This window comes from Triticum urartu, chromosome 2A (genome assembly GCF_056163025.1).
Source record: "Triticum urartu cultivar PI428250 chromosome 2A, HENAU_Tu73, whole genome shotgun sequence".
In the NCBI taxonomy this organism is placed as follows: Eukaryota; Viridiplantae; Streptophyta; class Magnoliopsida; order Poales; family Poaceae; genus Triticum; species Triticum urartu.
The window spans coordinates 11,107,962-11,128,473 of record NC_141874.1 but is presented as its reverse complement, the minus strand read 5'-3'; the positions used below and the strand labels follow the sequence as shown (position 1 = coordinate 11,128,473).

Sequence of the window (20,512 nt, the reverse complement as noted above, 5' to 3'; positions counted from 1 at the left end):
TTCCATATAGTAGGAGTAGGAGACAAGGAAGGGGAAGAGGGAAGAGAAGGAAGGAGGGGGCGCCGCCCCTCCCCTTAGTCCAATTCGGACTAGTCAATGTGGGGGCGCGCGGCCTGCCTCTCCCTCTCCCCTAAAGCCCAATAAGGCCCATATACTTCTTCCCCCGTATTCCCGTAACTCCCCGGTACTCCGAAAAATACCCGAACCACTCGGAACCTTTCCGATGTCCAAATATAGTCGTCCAATATATCGATGTTTACGTCTCGACCATTTCGAGACTCCTCGTCATGTCTCCGATCTCATTCGGGACTCCAAACTCCTTCAGTACATCAAAACTCATAAACTCATAATATAACTGCCATCGAAACCTTAAGCGTCCGGACCCTACGGGTTCGAGAACAATGTAGACATGACTGAGACACGTCTCCGGTCAATAACCAATAGCGGAACCTGGATGCTCATATTGGCTCCTACATATTCTACGAAGATCTTTATCGGTCAGACCGCATAACAATATACGTTGTTCCCTTTGTCATTGGTATGTTACTTGCCCGAGATTCGATCGTCGGTATCTCAATACCTAGTTCAATCTCATTACTGGAAATTCTCTTTACTCATTCCGTAATACATCATCTCGCAACTAACTCATTAGTTGCAATGCTTATGTGATGTGCATTACCGAGACGGCCCAGAGATACCTCTCCGACAATCGGAGTGACAAATCCTAATCTCGAAATACGCCAACCCTACATGTACCTTTGGAGACACCTGTAGAGATCCTTTATAATCACCCAGTTACATTGTGACGTTTGGTAGCACACAAAGTGTTCCTCCGGTAAACGGGAGTTGCATAATCTCATAGTCATAGGAACATGTATAAGTCATGAAGAAAGCAATAGCAACATACTAAACGATCGAGTCCTAAGCTAACGGAATGGGTCAAGTCAATCACATCATTCTCCTAATGATGTGATCCCGTTAATCAAATAACAACTCTTTGTCTATGGTTAGGAAACATAACCATCTTTGATTAACGAGCTAGTCAAGTAGAGGCATACTAGTGACACTCTGTTTGTCTATGTATTCACACATGTATTATGTTTCCGGTTAATACAATTCTAGCATTAATAATAAACATTTATCATGAAATAAGGAAATAAATAATAACTTTATTATTGCCTCTAGGGCATATTTCCTTCAGTCTCCCACTTGCACTAGAGTCAATAATCTAGTTCACATTGCCATGTGATTTAACACCAATAGTTCACAACATTATGTGACCAACACTCAAAGGGTTTACTAGAGTCAATAATCTAGTTCACATTGCTATGTGATTAACACCCAAAGAGTACTAATGTGTGATCATGTTTTGCCTGTGAGAGAAGTTTAGTCAACGGGTCTGCCATATTCAGATTCGTATGTATTTTGCAAATTTCTATGTCAACAATGCTCTACACGGAGCTACTCTAGCTAATTGCTCCCACTTTCAATATGCATCCAGATTGAGACTTAGAATCATCTGGATCAGTGTCAAAGTTTGCATCGACGTAACCCTTTACGAAAAACCTTTTTGTCACCTCCATAATCGAGAAACATATCCTTATTCCACTAAGGATAATTTTGACCGGTGTCCAGTGATCTACTCCTAGATCACTATTGTACTTCCTTGCCAACATCAGTGTAGGGTATACAATAGATCTGGTACATAGCATTGCATACTTTATAGAACCTATGGCTGAGGCATAGGGAATGACTTTCATTCTCTTTCTATCTTCTGCTGTGGTCGGGTTTTGAGTCTTACTCAATTTCACACCTTGTAACACAGGCAAGAACTCTTTCTTTGACTGTTCCATTTTGAACTACTTCAAAATCTTGTCAAGGTATGTACTCATTGAAAAAACTTATCAAGCGTCTTGATCTATCTCTATAGATCTTGATGCTCAATATGTAAGCAGCTTCACCGAGGTATTCTTTGAAAAAAAAAATCCTTTCAAACACTCCTTTATGCTTTGCAGAATAGTTCTACATTATTTCCGATCAACAATATGTCATTCACATATGCTTATCAGGAATGCTGTAGTGCTCCCACTTACTTTCTTGTAAATACAGGCTTCACCGCAAGTCTGTATAAAACTATATGCTTTGATAAACTTATCAAAGCGTATATTCCAACTCCGAGATGCTTGCACGAGTCCATAGATGGATCGCTGGAGCTTGCATATTTAGTTAACACCTTTAGGATCGACAAAACCTTCTAGTTGCATCGTATACAACTCTTCTTTAATAAATACATTAAGGAATGCAGTTTTGTTTATCCATTTGCCAGATTTCATAAAATGCGGCAATTGCTAACATGATTCGGACAGACTTAAGCATAGATACGAGTGAGAAACTCTCATCGTAGTCAACACCTTGAACTTTTCGAAAACCTTTTGCGACAATTCTAGCTTTGTAGATAGTAACACTACTATCAGCATTCGTCTTCCTCTTGAGGATCCATTTATTTTCTATGGCTTGCCGATCAACGGGTAAATCCATCAAAGTCCATACTTTATTCTCATACATGGATCATATCTCAGATTTCATGGCCTCATACCATTTCGCGGAATCTGGGCTCATCATCGCTTCCTCATAGTTTGTAGGTTCGTCATGGTCAAGTAACATGACCTCCAGAACAGGATTACCGTACCACTCTGGTGCGGATCTCACTCTGGTTTACCTACGAGGTTCGTTAGTAACTTGATCTGAAGTTACATGATCATCATCATTAGCTTCCTCACTAATTGGTGTAGTAGTCACAGGAACAGATTTTTGTGATGAACTACTTTCCAATAAGGGAGCAGGTACGGTTACCTCATTAAGTTCTACTTTCCTCCCACTCACTTCTTTCGAGAGAAACTCCTTCTCTGGAAAGGATCCATTCTCAGCAACGAATATCTTGCCTTCGGATCTATAATAGAAGGTGTACCCAACATTTTATTTTGGGTATCCTATGAAGACGCACTTCTCCGATTTGGGTTTGAGCTTATCAGGATGAAACTTTTTCATATAAGCATCGCAACCCCAAACTTTAAGAAACAATAACTTTGGTTTCTTGCCAAACCATAGTTCATACGGTGTCGTCTCAACGGATTTAGATGGTGCCCTTTTTTTAACGTGAATGCAGGTGTCTCTAATGCATAACCCCAAAACTTTAGTGGTAAATCGGTAAGAAACATCATAGATTGCACTATATCCAATAAAGTACGGTTATGGCGTTCAGACACACCATTATGCTGTGGTGTTCCAGGTGGCATGAATTTGTGAAACTATTCCACATTGTTTTAATTGAAGACCAAACTCGTAACTCAAATATTCATCTCCGCGATCAGATCGTGGAAACCTTATCTTCTTGTCACGATGATTTTCCAGTTCACTCTGAAATTTTTTGAACTGTTCAAATGTTTCAGACTTATGTTTCATCAAGTAGATATACCCATATCTACTTAAATCATCTGTGAAGGTCAGAAAATAACGATACCTGCCGCGAGCTTCAACATTCATCAGACCACATACATCTGTATGTATGATTTCCAACAAATCTGTTGCTCTCTCCATAGTACCGGAGAACGGTGTTTTTAGTCATCTTGCCCATAAGACATGGTTCGCAAGCACCAAGTGATTCCAAAATCCCATCAACATGGAGTTTCTTCATGCGCTTTACACCAATATGACCTAAACGGCAGTGCCACAAATAAGTTGCACTATCATTACTAACTTTGCATCTTTTGGTTTCAATATTATGAATATGTGTATCACTACGATCGAGATCCAATGAACCATTTTCATTGGGTGTGTAACCATATAAGGTTTTATTCATGTAAACAGACCAACAATTTATTCTCTTACTTAAATGAATAACCGTATTACAATAAACATGATCAAATCATATTCATGCTCAACGCAAACACCAAATAACACTTATTTAGGTTCAACACTAATACCGAAAGTATAGGGAGTGTGTGATGATGATCATATCAATCTTGGAACCACTTCCAACACACATCGTCACTTCACCCTTAACTAGTTTCTGTTTATTCTGCAACTCCCGTTTCGAGTTACTAATCTTAGCAACTGAACTAGTATCAAATACTGAGGGGTTGCTATAAACACTAGTAAAGTACACATCAATAACATGTGTATCAAATATACTTATGTTCACTTTGCCATCCTTCTTATCCGCCAATCACATGGGGTAGTTCCGCTTCCAGTGACCAGTCCCTTTGCAGTAGAAGCACTTAGTCTCAGGCTTAGGACTAGACTTGGGCTTCTTCACTTGAGCAGCAACTTGCTTGCTGTTCTTCTTGAAGTTCCCCTTTTTTTTCCTTTGCCCTTTTCTTGAAACTAGTGGTCTTGTCTATCATCAACACTTGATGTTTTTCTTGATTTCTACCTTCGTCAATTTCAGCATTACCAAGAGCTTGGGAATCGTTTCCATTATCCCTTGCATATCATAGTTCATCACGAAGTTCTACTAACTTGTTGATGGTGACTAGAGAATTCTGTCAATCACTATTTTATCTGGAAGATTAATTCCCACTTGAATTCAAGCGATTGTAGTACCCAGACAATCTGAGCACATGCTCACTAGTTGAGCGATTCTCCTTCATCTTTTAGCTATAGAACTTGTTGGAGACTTCATATCTCTCAACTCGGGTATTTGCTTGAAATATTAACTTCAACTCCTGGAACATCTCATATGGTCCATGACGTTCAAAACGTTTTTGAAGTCGCGATTCTAAGCCGTTAAGCATGGTGCACTAAACTATCAAGTAGTCATCATATTGAGCTTAGCCAAACGTTCATAACGTCTGCATCTGCTCCTGCAATAGGTCCGTCACCTAGCGGTGCATCAAGGACATAATTCTTCTATGCAGCAATGAGTATAAACCTCAGATCACGGATCCAATCCGCATCATTGCTACTAACATCTTTCAACACAATTTTCTCTAGGAACGTATCAAAATAAACATATGAAAGCAACAACGCGAGCTATTGATCTACAACATAGATATGCTAATACTGCCAGGACTAAGTTCATGATAAATTAAAGTTCAATTAATCATATTACTTAAGAACTCCCACTTAGATAGACATCCCTCTAATCCTCTAAGTTATCACGTGATCCAAATCAACTAAACCATGTCCGATCATCACGTGAGATGGAGTAGTTTTCAATGGTGAACATCTCGACCTTTCGGTCTCCAGTGTCCCGAGGCCATATCTATATATGCTAGGCTCGTCAAGTTTAACCTGAGTATTCTGCGTGTGCAACTGTTTTGAACCCATTGTATTTGAACGTAGAGCCTATCACACCCGATCATCACGTGGTGTCTCAGCACGAAGAACTTTCGCAACGGTGCATACTCAGGGAGAACACTTATACCTTGAAATTTAGTGAGAGATCATCTTATAAAGCTATGTGTCGAACTAACCAAAATAAGATGTATAACATCATATGCAATAAAAATATGTGACATGATATGGCCATGATCATCTTGCGCCTTTGATCTCCATCTCCAAAGTACTGTCATGATCTCTATAGTCACCGGCATGACACCATGATCTCCATCATCTTGATCTATATAAATGTGTCGTTACATGGTCGTCTCGCCAACTATTGCTCTTGCAACTATTGCTATCGCATAGTGATAATTGTAAAGCAATTATTTGGCGCTTGCATCTTATGCAATAAAGAGACAACCATAAGGCTTCTGCCAGTTGCCGATAACTTCAACAAAACATGATCATCTTATGCAACAACTTATATCTCATCACATCTTGACCATATCACATCACAACATGCCCTGCAAAAACAAACGCCCTCTACTTTGTTGTTGCAAGTTTTACGTGGCTGCTACGGGCTGAGCAAGAACCAATCTTTCCTACGCATCAAAACCACAACGATAGTTTGTCAAGTTGGTGCTGTTTTAACCTTCGCAAGGACCGGGCGTAGCCACACTCGGTTCAACTAAAGTTGGAGAAACTAACACCCACCAGCCACCTGTGTGCAAAGCACGTCGGTAGAACCAGTCTCGCGTAAGCGTACGCGTAATGTCGGTCCGGGCCGCTTCATCCAACAATACCGCCGAACCAAAGTGTGACATGCTGGTAAGCAGTATGACTTATATCGCCCACAACTCACTTGTGTTCTACTCGTGCATATTACATCAACGCATAAAACCTAGGCTCGGATGCCACTCTTGGGGAACGTAGTAATTTCAAAAAAATTCCTACGCACACGCAAGATCATGGTGATGCATAGCAACGAGAGGGGAGAGTGTAGTCTATGTACCCTTGTAGACCGACCGCGGAAGCGTTATGACAACGCGGTTGATGTAGTCGTAGGTCTTCACGGCCCGACCGATCAAGCACCGAAACTACGGCACCTCCGAGTTTTAGCACACGTTCAGCTCGATGATGATCCCCGGACTCTGATCCAGCAAAGTGTCGGGGAAGAGTTCCGTCAGCACGACGGCGTGGTGACGATCTTGATGTTCTACCGTCGCAGGGCTTCGCCTAAGCACCGCTACAATATTATCGAGGAGTATGGTGGAAGGGGGCACCGCACACGGCTAAGAAAACGATCACGTGGATCAACTTGTGTGTCTATGGGGTGCCCCCTGGTCACGTATATAAAGGAGTGGAGGAGGGGAGGGGCCGGCCCTCTCTATGGCGCGCCCTAGGGGGGTCCTACTCCCACCGGGAGTAGGATTCCCCCTTTCCCAGTCCAACTATGAGTCCTTCCATGTAGTAGGAGTAGGAGACAAGGAAGGGGAAGAGGGAAGAGAAGGAAGGAGGGGGCGCCGCCCCTCCCCTTAGTCCAATTCGGACTAGTCAATGGGGGGCGCGCGGCCTGCCTCTCCCTCTCCCCTAAAGCCCAATAAGGCCCATATACTTCTTCCCCCGTATTCCCGTAACTCCCCGATACTCCAAAAAATACCCGAACCACTCGGAACCTTTCCGATGTCCGAATATAGTCATCCAATATATCGATCTTTACGTGTCGACCATTTCGAGACTCCTCGTCATGTCCCCGATCTCATCCGGGACTCCGAACTCCTTCGGTACATCAAAACTCATAAACTCATAATATAACTGCCATCGAAACCTTAAGCGTGCGGACCCTACGGGTTCGAGAATAATGTAGACCTGACCGAGACATGTCTCCGGTCAATAACCAATAGCGGAACCTGGATGCTTATATTGGCTCCTACGTATTCTACGAAGATCTTTATCGGTCAGACCGCATAACAACATACCTTGTTCCCTTTGTCATCGGTATGTTACTTGCCCGAGATTCGGTCGTCGGTATCTCAATACCTAGTTCAATCTCGTTACCGGCAAGTCTCTTTACTCGTTCCGTAATACATCATCTCGCAACTAACTCATTAGTTGCAATACTTGCAAGGCTTATGTGATGTGCATTACCGAGAGGGCCCAGAGATACCTTTCCGAAAATCGGAGTGACAAATCCTAATCTCGAAATATGCCAACCCAACATGTACCTTTGGAGACACCTGTAGAGCTCCTTTATAATCACCCAGTTACGTTGTGACGCCTGGTAGCACACAAAGTGTTCCTCCGGTAAACGGGAGTTGCATAATCTCATAGTCATAGCAACATCTATAAGTCATGAAGAAAGCAATAGCAACATACTAAACGATCGAGTGCTAAGCTAACAGAATGGGTCAAGTCAATCACATCATTCTCCTAATGATGTGATCATGTTAATCAAATAACAACTCTTTGTCTATGGTTAGGAAACATAACCATCTTTGATTAACGAGCTAGTCAAGTAGAGGCATACTAGTGACACTCTGTTTGTCTATGTATTCACACATGTATTATGTTTCCGGTTACTACAATTCTAGCATGAATAATAAACATTTATCATGAAATAAGAAAATAAATAATAACTTTATTATTGCCTCTAGGGCATATTTTCTTCACCTTCTGCTCCGCTTCCTCCTCGCCGGAGCCGGCCTCCACCTTCTCCACCTTCTCCACCTCGTGCGCCTCGCCAGAGCCCGCCCCCACCTTCTGCGCCTCGCCAGAGCCCGCCTCCACCTTCTGCGCCTCGCCGGAGTTCGCCAGAGCGGGCGCATCTGGCTGGACCGCGCCGCTGCGGCCTGCCCCCGCCTTCTCCAGATCTCCAGCGGAGGGAGCACCGCGCTGGATGCCGGCACGCCCCCTCACAAAGGTGCCCACAGCGACCTGCCGCGCCTGCTCCACCAGATCTGCGCCCCAATCGGGGCGCTCGCCTCCTGCATCCGCCATGGCGATGGAGAGGATGCGGTGAGGGAGACGAGGAGGTTGGAGAGGAGAGGGAGTGGGGAGTGGAGAGTGGAGAGAGGGAGACGATGCAGCAGGGGGAAATGGTGGGCGATGCGGCCGGAGGTGGTTGCCGTCCACATTTATATGATGCGACAGTTTTGGCAACTACCCGTGACACGTGCTGCCCCACGCACGGGCGGCTTCACGCGTGCACGAAAGGCCGCCGTATACAAACAAATACGTATACAGACGGGCATACGTATACGGCCGGGCATACGATCTATCCGGGCCCGTACGGGCCTCCCAGGGCTCCTCGACGGCTATACGCGGGGGCAACAAAGACGATCGTGCCCCTCGTTATGAACCGTTTTTGGTTCATCCTGGCTGTCGATGTGTTTTTCCACCCTGCGTTCAGCCCAGGGGGGGAGCACCGGAGCAGAAACCGATGGAAAGAAAATAGAGAAAAGATTGCCTTCGCTTGATGAAAGGATGATTTCTTCATGGCTACTAGTTCATTTCTATTTATTCTGAGGTATTTCCATTTTATTTTTTGTTACCACACATTTGTATGTGTATTTGTGTGTGTGTGTGCCTGTGAGCTTTTCGTTTCTACTGTTTGAACCACAAACCTTGGGTTAGTGTAACATCATACATTCACCAGATATTAAGATTTGTCTGGGACTACTCATGGTGAAATGGTTGAAAAAACAAATGTCAAGCATATACGTGGAATTCTGCTGTTGGCGTGCCATAGGTGTGACGGAATTTGGAGGTAGTTGATTTCGTGTAAACATCTTGCTTGAAGAAGGCATGGAATTCTAAACTACCCAAGTCATTCAATTTTCGGCCAATTTTGTCATTAATTGTTCAGTTTTCTTCTTGATGAAAAACTAGAGCTCATGCTGTTCGCTAAAAAAAAACTAGCGAAGTCATGTGGTTTGCTTACCAACTCACGTTTTTTTTTTGCTTATTACCAACTCACGTTGACCTTACTTGTGGCATGACTATGGACAAAACCCCCAAATAATATCGGTCCAAGATTATCCCAAGACTATAACTAATTAGGTATGCGTGTGTTGCGCTACAGTACCATTTTGGTTGAGGGTTATGTGTGCAAGCTTAATCCCGTATTTCTAGTGAAAAAGGAAGAACACCAACGTATGAGAGTGAACAAGGGACAGCGACACACGGTAGAGTCAAGACTATTCGGAGGGTTACATGTCTATTGGTAGGACGAAAATGCGCAGGTTGGATTATTCAGCTCCCGTATGTGGTTGTCACTTCTGTTTTCTTGCACCACTTGTTTTCAAAAGGGCCGTCTCCAGGAATTCGGGGCCCGGTGCGGAATGCGAAATGGGGCCCAAAATTTAGCAAAAAATCCATTGAGTCTTTCTTAGAATGAAATAGTGTAGCAGAGCAGCACACAACAAAACATTAGTACTACAATTAGAAATTAGCATACGGCTAGTGTGATAACCCTATTAATTTTGATTAAAACTAAGTGCATGCCTAATCGAGTTAATGGACATGACAAGAAGATATCAAAAGAACAAGAAAGAGAACGATTGTAACAAAAAAGTAATAACCCTAACTAATTTTTCGTTCAATTATTTTGATCCCGGACTTATGGCTACGACTTACCTTGGAAAATATACCTGTGGTCAGAGGCTGCTGCAGTAAAGAAACATGCACTGTTGGCGATAGCAATTAGGCCCATTAGCGTAACTAGCCTGCCTTGTTTTTCTACTTGCTCTCTTACAAACAGGCCGAAAGGGGAGTAGATAAATCAATACTGGGCCAACAGAGGGTCTGTTGGCTGGGTATTAGGGCACCGTAACGAAGGTTCCGCTTCTCGTGCAAGGTTTGCTCCAATTAAACCGGATCGAGCGAGCCAGCCGAAAAAGGCAGCAAACCAGCGCATGAACCGCGGCCGTTACATGGTTTTTCCTTCGATCGGGGCCCCTACGATTTCGGGGGCCTGTGCGATCGCACCGCTCGCACACCCTTGTCGATGGGCCTGGTTTTCAATGCAGTCCAGCACGTAGTTGGACCGGAGACCAAGGTCGGCAGCTGACCAGTCGCCATGGACATGATGAACCAAACTCTCTTACGGAAGCTTTGTGTGTGGTGGCAGTAGGCACGATTCTCTTTGTGTGGCAGGCTCTACGTGGTAAGGACACGGGAGCCAAGCTTGTTCGAGGTCCATGGATCCTTCCCATCATCGGCAGCCGCCACCACATCGTACTGCACATTCCTACGCCTGGAACGCCGGCATGGCTGCCTGTGCTGCTGAGGCTCTGCGAAGTGCCCATCGTCATGTGTCCACCCCTGGGGCAAAATGGAGGTGCTGAAGAGGAACGACCTCGTCTTCATATTAGCTATTCCCTCCGTCTCAAAATAAATGTTTCAAACTTAGTATAATTTTATACTAAAGTTAGTTTTAAATTAAGACACTTATTTTGAAACGAAGTGAGTAATTCCTTAATCACCACTGTTTTGCCATGAACCATCATTAGAGGGATGCGGCAAACGTTCAAACTATTGTAGCCGGTGACTATAAGTAATGGAAGGAGTGCATCGATCAGCTTACTCTGGCTTACACGTAGGCCACATTCTTTCTTGGCCGTGATTTCACCCGATGCGCCCAAGAAATTTGGAGGCCATTGGGCTCCCCTTGAGATCAAATTTTTTACATGGTTGGCGGTGCGTCGAAGACTTTGGGCGGCCGACAGGTTGCCATGCCGGAACCTTGCAACCATTCAACAATGCCAACTCTGCTGCCTGGTCGACGAGAATATCACACACATGTTCCTTGGCTGCCCCTTTGCGCGTGAGGTGTGGTACCATATATTGCTGCCGCTGAGACTTCATAGGTTCACACCTCAATCTATCTGTTGCAGCGCCGGCTGGGCATCGGAAGATGATGAATACCATCATCGCCGCCACACTGTGATTCATCTGGCTGGAGCATAACAGCCGTGTCTTCGACCAGAAGGCTTCCTTAACCACTGCTGCCGTGTCCTTAATCCGTGCAGAACTACGCCTGTGGAGTGCTGCTAGGGTAGATGGTGGGCACCTGTTTCAAATTTGCTAAGCGGCAACTCTGGATTGTCTGTGGAAGGTGGCCTCTGACCCTTCTAATGATCTATGTACAAAATCTCTTCTTCTTAATGAAAAAGACATGCAATGATCTTGCATCTTCTTGAAAAAAGCACATCCAGGCTTTGATAACAGAGCAGTGGTGGCACTCTCTCCCAGCTTGGCATTGATTCGCATTGCCCCATGTGCTTGTTCGTGTAATCTTGTTACACAAATCCTTCTATCTGAGAGTAATTTATGTGCTATTCATTAGATCATGGGAGATTTCTAACACTAGGTATTTTAGAGCTAGATCACCACCCTTCCACCTCGAGAATTCCACTAAATTTTCTCCATCCCTTCCACCATCACTAAGAACCAATATTTTTTTATTCAAGTCATATTTCATGAGGGGCCGGAAAATTAGGCTTCCAAAAAATCCTGGGAATTCTAGATTTTTTGGCCTAAAATTTCAAATGATTTTTTAATCAACAAAAATTTGGTGTGAAAGTATAATATATTTAACCCATTTTCGGTTCTAGTGGGCAGCATACCTTCAGGAGGTCTCGATCTCCACTCGATGAACCACACCGCGACCAGTAATTTTTTAAGCAAAGCTTGAAAAGAATGGCGGGCCACACTCCGTACCGCTAATTAAGCCAAGTGCAGCCTATTTGACATTATTCAGTCATTTAATTTTTTAAAAACTTCAAAAAGCATTGAGTACTATCAATTTTTCGGGGGTCACTAAACTTTGCGGCAACAGGTCGGTTACCGGAAATTCTGACCAAAAAGAAATCCTTCCATGAACCAGCTCACCACACCATCCTCCTCCAATGAAAACATGGAAGATATCAATAGTCGTTTGGATCAGATTTTTGACAAATGTTTTGATCGGATCCTTGAAAGGATGGAGAGGCATGCAGAGCAGAGAAACACCACTTCATCATTTTAGGTACTGATACAACACCTTATGTGACTGAAACAGTAGCTCTTGGAGCCTTATCCCCATCTTTCATGCCCATTTACCGAAAAGGGCTTATAAAGCAACGGATCTCATACATCCGAACCACACAACATGGGACCCAAACACACACACACACACCCAAAGCAAGATACAAAGAGGTCGAAGATCAACTAAGCCAACTCGAAGCGAACAACAGATGTACAATAAGCATCACTACGAAGTTGACGGAGCCCTCCATCAAGAACAAGCCACCCTGAACAATGCAGCTGACCGCTAACGAACCGTCAGCTTCAAGGTTGTGCATTCAGGAAGGACACAACCACAGAGCGCCGCCACCACCCGATCCAAAGGATCGAGATTTTCATCTAGAGCAACACGGGGCATTAGGAGAGGCCGCGACAGAGCCTACAAGAATGGGACTATGCCCCGGACGCTACCACCGTTGGTCTGATCACGGTCAGACAAGGATTTCACCCCGGCATACAACTCCACCTCCGATTAGGGTGCGCCCTATCAAAGAGACTTGCCTCCCACCGCCATGGATCGTTGAGCCTGAGCCACCCCGCTGTCCAGGCCACCAAGGTCGCCAGTCCGCACCCGAGATGCGAGCTCCACCAACGAACACCACAACTCCGACCCGATGCCCCCATCGGCCACCCAAAGGAGCGTATCTCCACCACAAGTAGATCCCTACCAATGTCGGTGCCGCCAGCAACGGCATGCTTCGAAAGATTGATGCAGAGGCAACTATGCAAGGGGAAAGAGAAAGGGGTGCAGCGGAGCAGTGCGAGACCTCAACCGACACACCCCACGCCAGCGACGGGTGGGCAGACCACCCATCCCTCCTTCCAGCCTCCTCAAGTTTCCCCCTACAACGCCCCACCACGGCCTCCAGTTCAGATCCGCAAGGAGCGGACACCCACCCAACGTCGAGGGCGCCCGAACAGTCAAGATCCGTCCCGGAGACGACCCCAGGAGGTGCCACGCCGGGCCTCGCTTACCGGCCACCGACAGCCGTGTGAGCCACAGCGGACATGCCCGTGCCCCGCTGGTGAGTCTCCGCACGCCATTCGTGGCCACCGGGCCGCAGATCCGACCGAGCCAGACCAAGCCGGAGCCCGTGCCATGGACGCGCACAAGCACGTGAAGCCCACCACGCCGCCGCCACGCGCCCACGACCCCGCCTCCAGCGCCCGCCACCACGCCGCCACACCTATTTGCGTACGCTAACATGCATGATTCTTTTCTACTCCCTCGGTAAAATTTTATAATACAGTTTAGTATAAGTTCGTACCAAAATTGGCAATATTTAAGTCAATAAGTACACAACATGTAGAAGCCCATGTTTTTGATAGCTAGGTGCACCCACTTGGAGATTGTTGTAACTATGTCCAACCAATTCAACTGATGGTTTAGCAACATGACTATTTATGCACAAGTGTGATTTACAATCTTTATTTCAGTTGATCTAGTCTGGCGAGTATGGTGTTTTCTTATTTTCTTTTTACAGACGATCACAAAGCAATAAAATGGATGCAAGCATGAGTCGTCACAGAGGCTAGGAGTTATTACCCTCCTTTTTTAATAAAAAGGAAAACATGAAAACTGGTTTATGTGAAACATATTATTGCATGTACACATCAGCTAGTAGCCATAATATAATATACATACATACGAAAATCAGATTATAAGTGATTTTTCAAGCTGATTTATCAACTGTTTAATCAAAGCCGCCACCTATCTAGACTAATCAGAATTTTTTAGATGTATCAACACGTATTGTTAGTGACTTGACAATATCAGGATTGATTCTGCAAACATGCATGCATGGAAGTCTTCCTGCAGATCACGTGGTCTGAAAAACGGTGATGACTTCTCAAAAAAAAAACGAAGATGAGTTCTGTCCACCCGATTGTACACTTGTAAGACATGGAATTTTCCAAGTCTCCAAGGCTATGTGTGGCCACTTGTAATAGTTGAAAAATCAAAGGTCAAGAACGTGCATGGAATAAGTGTGAAATTTCATGGTTGGCGTGCAATAGATGTGATGGAATTTGGAGGCAGTTGATTCCAACATCTTGCTAAGAAGACGTGTACTCCCTCCAGTCCAGCCCGGTAAAAAACCAGTATTGAGAAAAATAAAACCTTGATGTGGATACATAAAGGATCTTGAAGCTCTAGAGTTGTAGTATTGCTAAGTGATGTGTTAGTATGTGCTTGTAGTAGCGATGTGTGCAGGCCTGCAGGCTGTATTTATTCCCTCCGATTCAAAATATTTGAAGTTTTATGTTTGCCCTAAGCCAAACTTTTTAACATAACAAAATTCACAACACTAATCCAGTTCCATTAGATTCATCATAAAGTATATTTTCATACATTTGTTTTTATGTGTGTGTGTGTCTATATATATATATACATACACATATATTACTATCTTTTTTTACAAACTTGGTCAAACTGGAGGAAGTTTGACTTAGGACAAACCTAAAACCTGGAAGCTAGAACCTCTTACAGCTAAGTCATCTCTTGGTTTCATCTCTTCGTTTTGACATGATCTGGACTTTCGGTGGTGTGACAGATAGCAACGTGTCTGTTTTCTTGCATGTCCTATCTTCGGTGCAGCAACTCCAACAAGCATCTATGCTACACTATAAATATACGAAAATGCTCCACTTACAGACCGCAGTTACGGAAACTCTCATACGGACAGACTTGGCAGAGTCTAATTCATCACTCCCCCCTGAATTTCAGGTGTGAGGCTCTCCTGTCTCCAATCTAATGATGCCACTTCCATCCGTAAGCTCCCATCTGGTAAAACGACTGTAAATGTAGCATTGCTCCATCATTGGCAGTCTCCACCACCTCGTCGGCACCAAACTGCCGCCCCACCGCGCATTCCTTCGCCTGGCACGCCGGCACGGCCCACTCAGGCTGCTGAGGCTCGGCGAAGTGCCCAGGATCATTGTGTCCACCCCTGAGGCGGCGATGGAGGTGTTCAAGACGAGTGACCTCACCTTCGCGACCCGCCCGAGCGGTCCCACGCTGGACATCGTCAGCTGCGGGGGCAAAGGCTTGGCCTTCGCGCCCTATGGCGACCACTGGCGGCAGATGTGCAAGCTTTGCGTCATGGAGCTGCTCAGCGCACGGCAGGTGCGCCGGATGGACCCCATCAAGCAAGCCGAGGTCACACACCTCATGGAGTCGGTGACTACCGCGTCTTCTGCCTCGGCGCCCGCCATCATCGACATTGGCAAGGAGCTGGCCAGGCTGACAAACAACATCATCGCCAGGGCGGCGTTTGGCGGCAAGTGTCGGCAGCAGGAGGCGTACCTCCGAGAGCTCGCCGTGTTGGCTTCGCTCGTGGGAGGGTTCAGCCTGGTGGAACTCTACCCGTCGTCGCGGCTGGTACGGTGGCTGACGGGTGATTCCCGCGACCTGAGGAGGAGCCACGCCCGGATACAACGAATCCTGGCAGATATCATCCAAGAGCGCAAGGAGAAGAAACAAAATAATGCCTCGGCTACTGCTACCGCTACTGGCACTCCTACTCCTACACCTAAAGAGGACGAAGACCTGCTGGACGTGCGGCAAAAAATCGCCCCCTGAGAACGCACCGGCGCTAAACCGCGCACTAGGGCGTGATGTCCCCCAGTCGCGGCGCTCACGTTTTTAAAAAAAAGTCAAATACGGCGCAAACACAACTCAAATTTAACGCAAACATCGGCGAGTTCGTTCAAATTTAAACATACTTTACAAAAAAAGGGAAAAACTACCACGGGCTACCCCCGCCGTCTCCCTCGCCGCCCGCCTCGCCGCCCGCCCACGCGGTTCTACATGCCGAGGAGGCGGTAGAACCGCGTGTAGTCACCGCCGTCGTCGTCGTCGTCATCCCCGCCGACGCCTCCGCCGTCCCTGCTGCATCCCTCCCCCGGTTGGCGCGGCGGGTTGGACGGTCCGGGGGCGTCGTCGTCGTCGTCGCTGTCGAGGACCACGACGCCGTGCTCGTCCTCGCGCCCACGCTTGCGGGCGGCGATCTCCTCCAGGGCCGGCGCTGCTGGACCATCTCGTCGCAGAGGTAGTCGTCCCGCGCCCAATGCAGGGCGTCCTCGTCGGAGAAGCCACGCCGGGCTACCTGCTCGTACTCTGCGGGGAGGCCGGGCTCCGGCTTGAGCTCGACGAGGATGAAGCGGCCGGTGGGGGAGGCGTTGTCGCTGATGCGGACGCCGGAGCTGCGGGTGCGCGCGCTGACAGGCGCGCCCTGGGGCTCTGGCTTGACGGGGCGGAGGTGGAGGCAGGGGGAGCTGCCGGAACAGGAGGAGGACCCCCCGGTCTCCATGCGCCTTGGGGTCCAGGAGCTTCCCCGACGGCGTGTGAACGACGGGGGAGCGGGGTACTCGAGGCGCGGCGTGTTGCCGCCCTTGATGTACTCGAGGACGGCCTCCAACGTGCGCCCGGGCACGCCCCACCACCGACGCTGGCCGACGGCGTTGAGCCTGCCGGAGGGCTCGACGCCGTTGGTGGCCTCGAGCTGCTCGGCGTGACGGCGGCGGAAGTAGGGCTCCCACAGCGGGCTGTCGGGGACGTACCGTGGCCCCTCCCTCGCCGCACGCGGCAGGGACGAGCGGATGCGTGCGATCTCCGCACGTCGCGCCGCGCCGGTGGGTATCGGGGGCACCGGCACGCTGCCGGCGCTGATCCTCCACGCCCCGGGCACCCGCATGTCCGGCGGGACCGGGTACTCGGCCTCGAAAAGGAGGCGAGCCTCGCTCTCGTGAAGATGGCGTCGGCCGAAGCCGTTCGCCGCCGCGCCGTCGCCTGGGAAGCGCTCGGCCATGGGTGCTGGAGACGGCGAGAGAGAGGAGAGGGAGGAACGACGACGGCGAGAGAGAGGAGAGGGAGGAACGACGACGGCGAGAGAGAGGAGAGGGAGGAACGACGACGGCGAGAGAGAGGAGAGGGAGGAACGACGACGGCGAGAGAGTGCGAGTCGCCGAGTGCGCTGGGGCGCGTCTTATATAGGCCGAGACGCCGCCCATGCGCGAGCCGCCGTGAGTACGCGTGGCGGGCGAGGGAGTGCAAGGGACGCGCGTCATCCGGTCTTCACTGCGCCGCCCGTGAGGCATCAATGGCGCAGGCTGACCGGCGCGGCAGCGCGGCAGCTTTGGCATTGATTCGCCGCGGGAAACGAGGCGATGAGGACGACGAAGGGGCGAGAAGAGGGTAGAGTCGCTGACGCGGCGGGCCCGCGGCTATTTCGCGCCAAAACAGTTCGCCCCGGCGCCCCCGGGCACCCCCCAGTGCGTCGGGTTCGGCCTGGATCCGCCAGCGCTGTTTTCCGCCCAAGCCGGCGAAAATCGGGCTCCTAGGAACGCGACTAGGCTGATTTTTCGGCGCCGGCGCAAAAAAAAAACGCCTGGGGAGGCGTTCCTGGGGGCGCGGCTGAAGATGCCCTTAGGGCATGTACAATGGTGCTATCTTAGAAGTGCCACGTAGGATAAATGATGAGGTGGCGGAGAGAGAACTCATAAGAAAAGACTTGTCTTCTCTTATTTAAGATAAGACAAGAGATGATCTCTTTGCACAATTTGTCTCACCATGTTTTAAGGAATTACTAGTTATTAAAGATAAAGCTAAGATATAACCCATTGTAGACATATTTTTTTGTCATCTCTAAATTGCATGCAAGACTTAAGATAAGACTGTCTTATCAACCATTGTACATGCCCTTAGGCTGCACGACGAAGACACTCTCAGTTTCCCTTTGACGTCGGAGATCATCGGGCCGTCATCTTTGTAAGTGATTCCGCTTCTACGTACCATCACTCATTTGCAACCAAATCTTTTTAGCTAGTAGTAACCTATTCTTGTTTCAAAATATATATATATATATATTGTTCGTCTTTCCCCATCAGTTCGAACTTTTTTTCCCGGACTTTTAGATGAACTGTTTGATACATGCAATTCAACATTGCCTAAAATTAACATTCAATAATTTGCAACAGGAAATATTTGGAGCTGCTACGGACACTACATCTTCCACCCTAGAATGGGCTATGGCAGAACTCATCCGCAACCCACACGTAATGGCAAGGGCCAAACTCGAACTCCAGCAGATGCTCGGACACCACCGCAGGTCCACCATCATCAGCGCAGACCTCGGCGACCTGCACTATCTTCGGATGGTCATCAAGGAGACGCTAAGGTTGCACCCCTCTGTGTCACTGATACACAGGGCGGCCATGGAGGATTGCCAAGTGATGGGCTACCACATACCCAAGGGCACCTCCGTCATGATAAACGCCTTCGCGGTTGGCACGGACCCGACACACTGGGGTGAGGATGCCGCGGAGTTCAGGCTGGAGAGGTTTGAGGAGATGAGTGTGGAGTACTTCAAGCAAGGGCCACAGATGGAGTTCATCCCGTTCGGAGCTGGTCGTAGGCAGTGCCCTGGAGCCTTATTCGCGAGCACGACGATGGAGCTTGTGCTGGCAAACCTCCTGTACCACTTTGACTGGGCGATTCCGGATGGGGCGGGCCTGGGCGAGGTGTTTGGGATCGTCGTGCAAACTAGGTCCAGCCTGCGCCTGCAGGCAGTAGCATCTTGTCATGTACAAGAGCATTAGTGCACCACAAGCTGTACTAGTTGTGCAAGCAAGTTGTAGTAACAAACTACATAATGTCCTTTCTAGGACGGCCATCACCAAACCGTTATTAAGTGAACATAAATGTCCGGATTGCATGGTTTCCTTTACCATGGACAAACCAAACAAACTAGGAAAGAACTCATAACACCTCTTGAAACTGTGTAATCTGATTACCGATACCATTCCTGTAACCAAACACCTCCTAAGTCCATCACAACGTTCTTGTTGCCAGCGATATTGCTGAACCTACTGCTTAATAAAGTTCTGTTTACTTGAAAAAAAACATTGGCGGGCCACGGTCGAGCTGCCGGACAGGAAAGTCATCGCTGCAGTTGGCAGAGCATCTCCACCCAGACCCTCGAATACACTTGTGACAGCTGACCAGCAGCTTGCCTGTGAGATTTCGGGCCAAAATGATGGAGCCCTTCTTGTAAATTTCAGTATGTCTGATGCTTTGGTAATTGCTCCGACCCTAGTTATTACAGGGAGCAAATATTAAGGGGGTGTTATGGAGCAACGTATCTATATCGCATAGCCCATGGGGCATATATAGTACTCCATCTGATTTTATTTACTCCGTATATTAGCTTTGAAATAAGTCAAATTTATTAGGTGGACCAAGTTTATCAAAAACAATCTAAACTTTCACAATAAAAAATATATATGGCATGAAAATTTACGGAAAGATGATTATAATGGTATTGACTTGGTATTGTGCATGTTAATTTTTCTATTATAAAATTGGTCAAAGTTTATAAAGTTTGACCCAGAACAAAGCTAATATGCGAAATAAATGAAACGCAGGGAGTACATAAGACTTAAAGTACAAAGAAAGGAAACATAGCTTAATCGGACTCCTAGACCTAACACTACAACTCCTTAAAAGGGGAAAGAAAACAATTTCATGTACGCAAGCAACTCCTAGTTTTTAATAGAAAGCAAATGAAGTTTCGTCCAAAGCGTATCTTGCAATTCCTTTTTTCTATTTTTACCATGGTGGGGATCAACAGCAGGTCAAGCCTCAACTCTGAGGAATGCACAAGCTGCAACAATCTTGGATCTAATACCGAACTAGCACAAAATAAGACACTTAGTCAGACTGGGTTTTGAAGAACCGACAAAAGGATCAAATGTACAGACAAACTAGTTACATGTTCACTGGAAGATTTATACCCAAGTATGTAGTTGTGATGAAAAAAGGACCAACCTGCTTCTCTACTCAACTTTATATATTGGATGCCATGTAAAATGTATAGAGGGAGTCCAAGACAAGAGAAATAATTAAACATAGATGTATTTTGTTCCGCAAATACTAGTCAATTCTTTTCATGATACTTGGATTGTTGGATTGTCTGTGTCACATGTGTGGACATTTAGACAAGAATCTGGCTGTCATCGACCGACTCGTCGCTGTCAACGGTTTAGTCACCCCTGCTGACTTTTCTACTTTGCAAAGAGTTTCTGTGAGACTTGTTTTCCACAACACTGTAAGGACTTCTTTAATTCA

The 20,512-nt window shown here is 47.0% G+C and overlaps 1 pseudogene across 1 annotated transcript; it reads left to right on the top strand.

The window, feature by feature from the left end:
- Positions 1 to 8,317: 8,317 nt before the first annotated feature.
- On the top strand, positions 8,318 to 19,521 carry LOC125534731 (desmethyl-deoxy-podophyllotoxin synthase-like; annotated as a pseudogene). Its single transcript, XR_015615361.1, has 5 exons — positions 8,318 to 8,337; positions 10,350 to 10,554; positions 15,224 to 15,943; positions 18,060 to 18,154; positions 18,364 to 19,521. The product of XR_015615361.1 is annotated as a desmethyl-deoxy-podophyllotoxin synthase-like (transcript).
- The last annotated feature ends 991 nt before the right edge of the window (positions 19,522 to 20,512 follow it).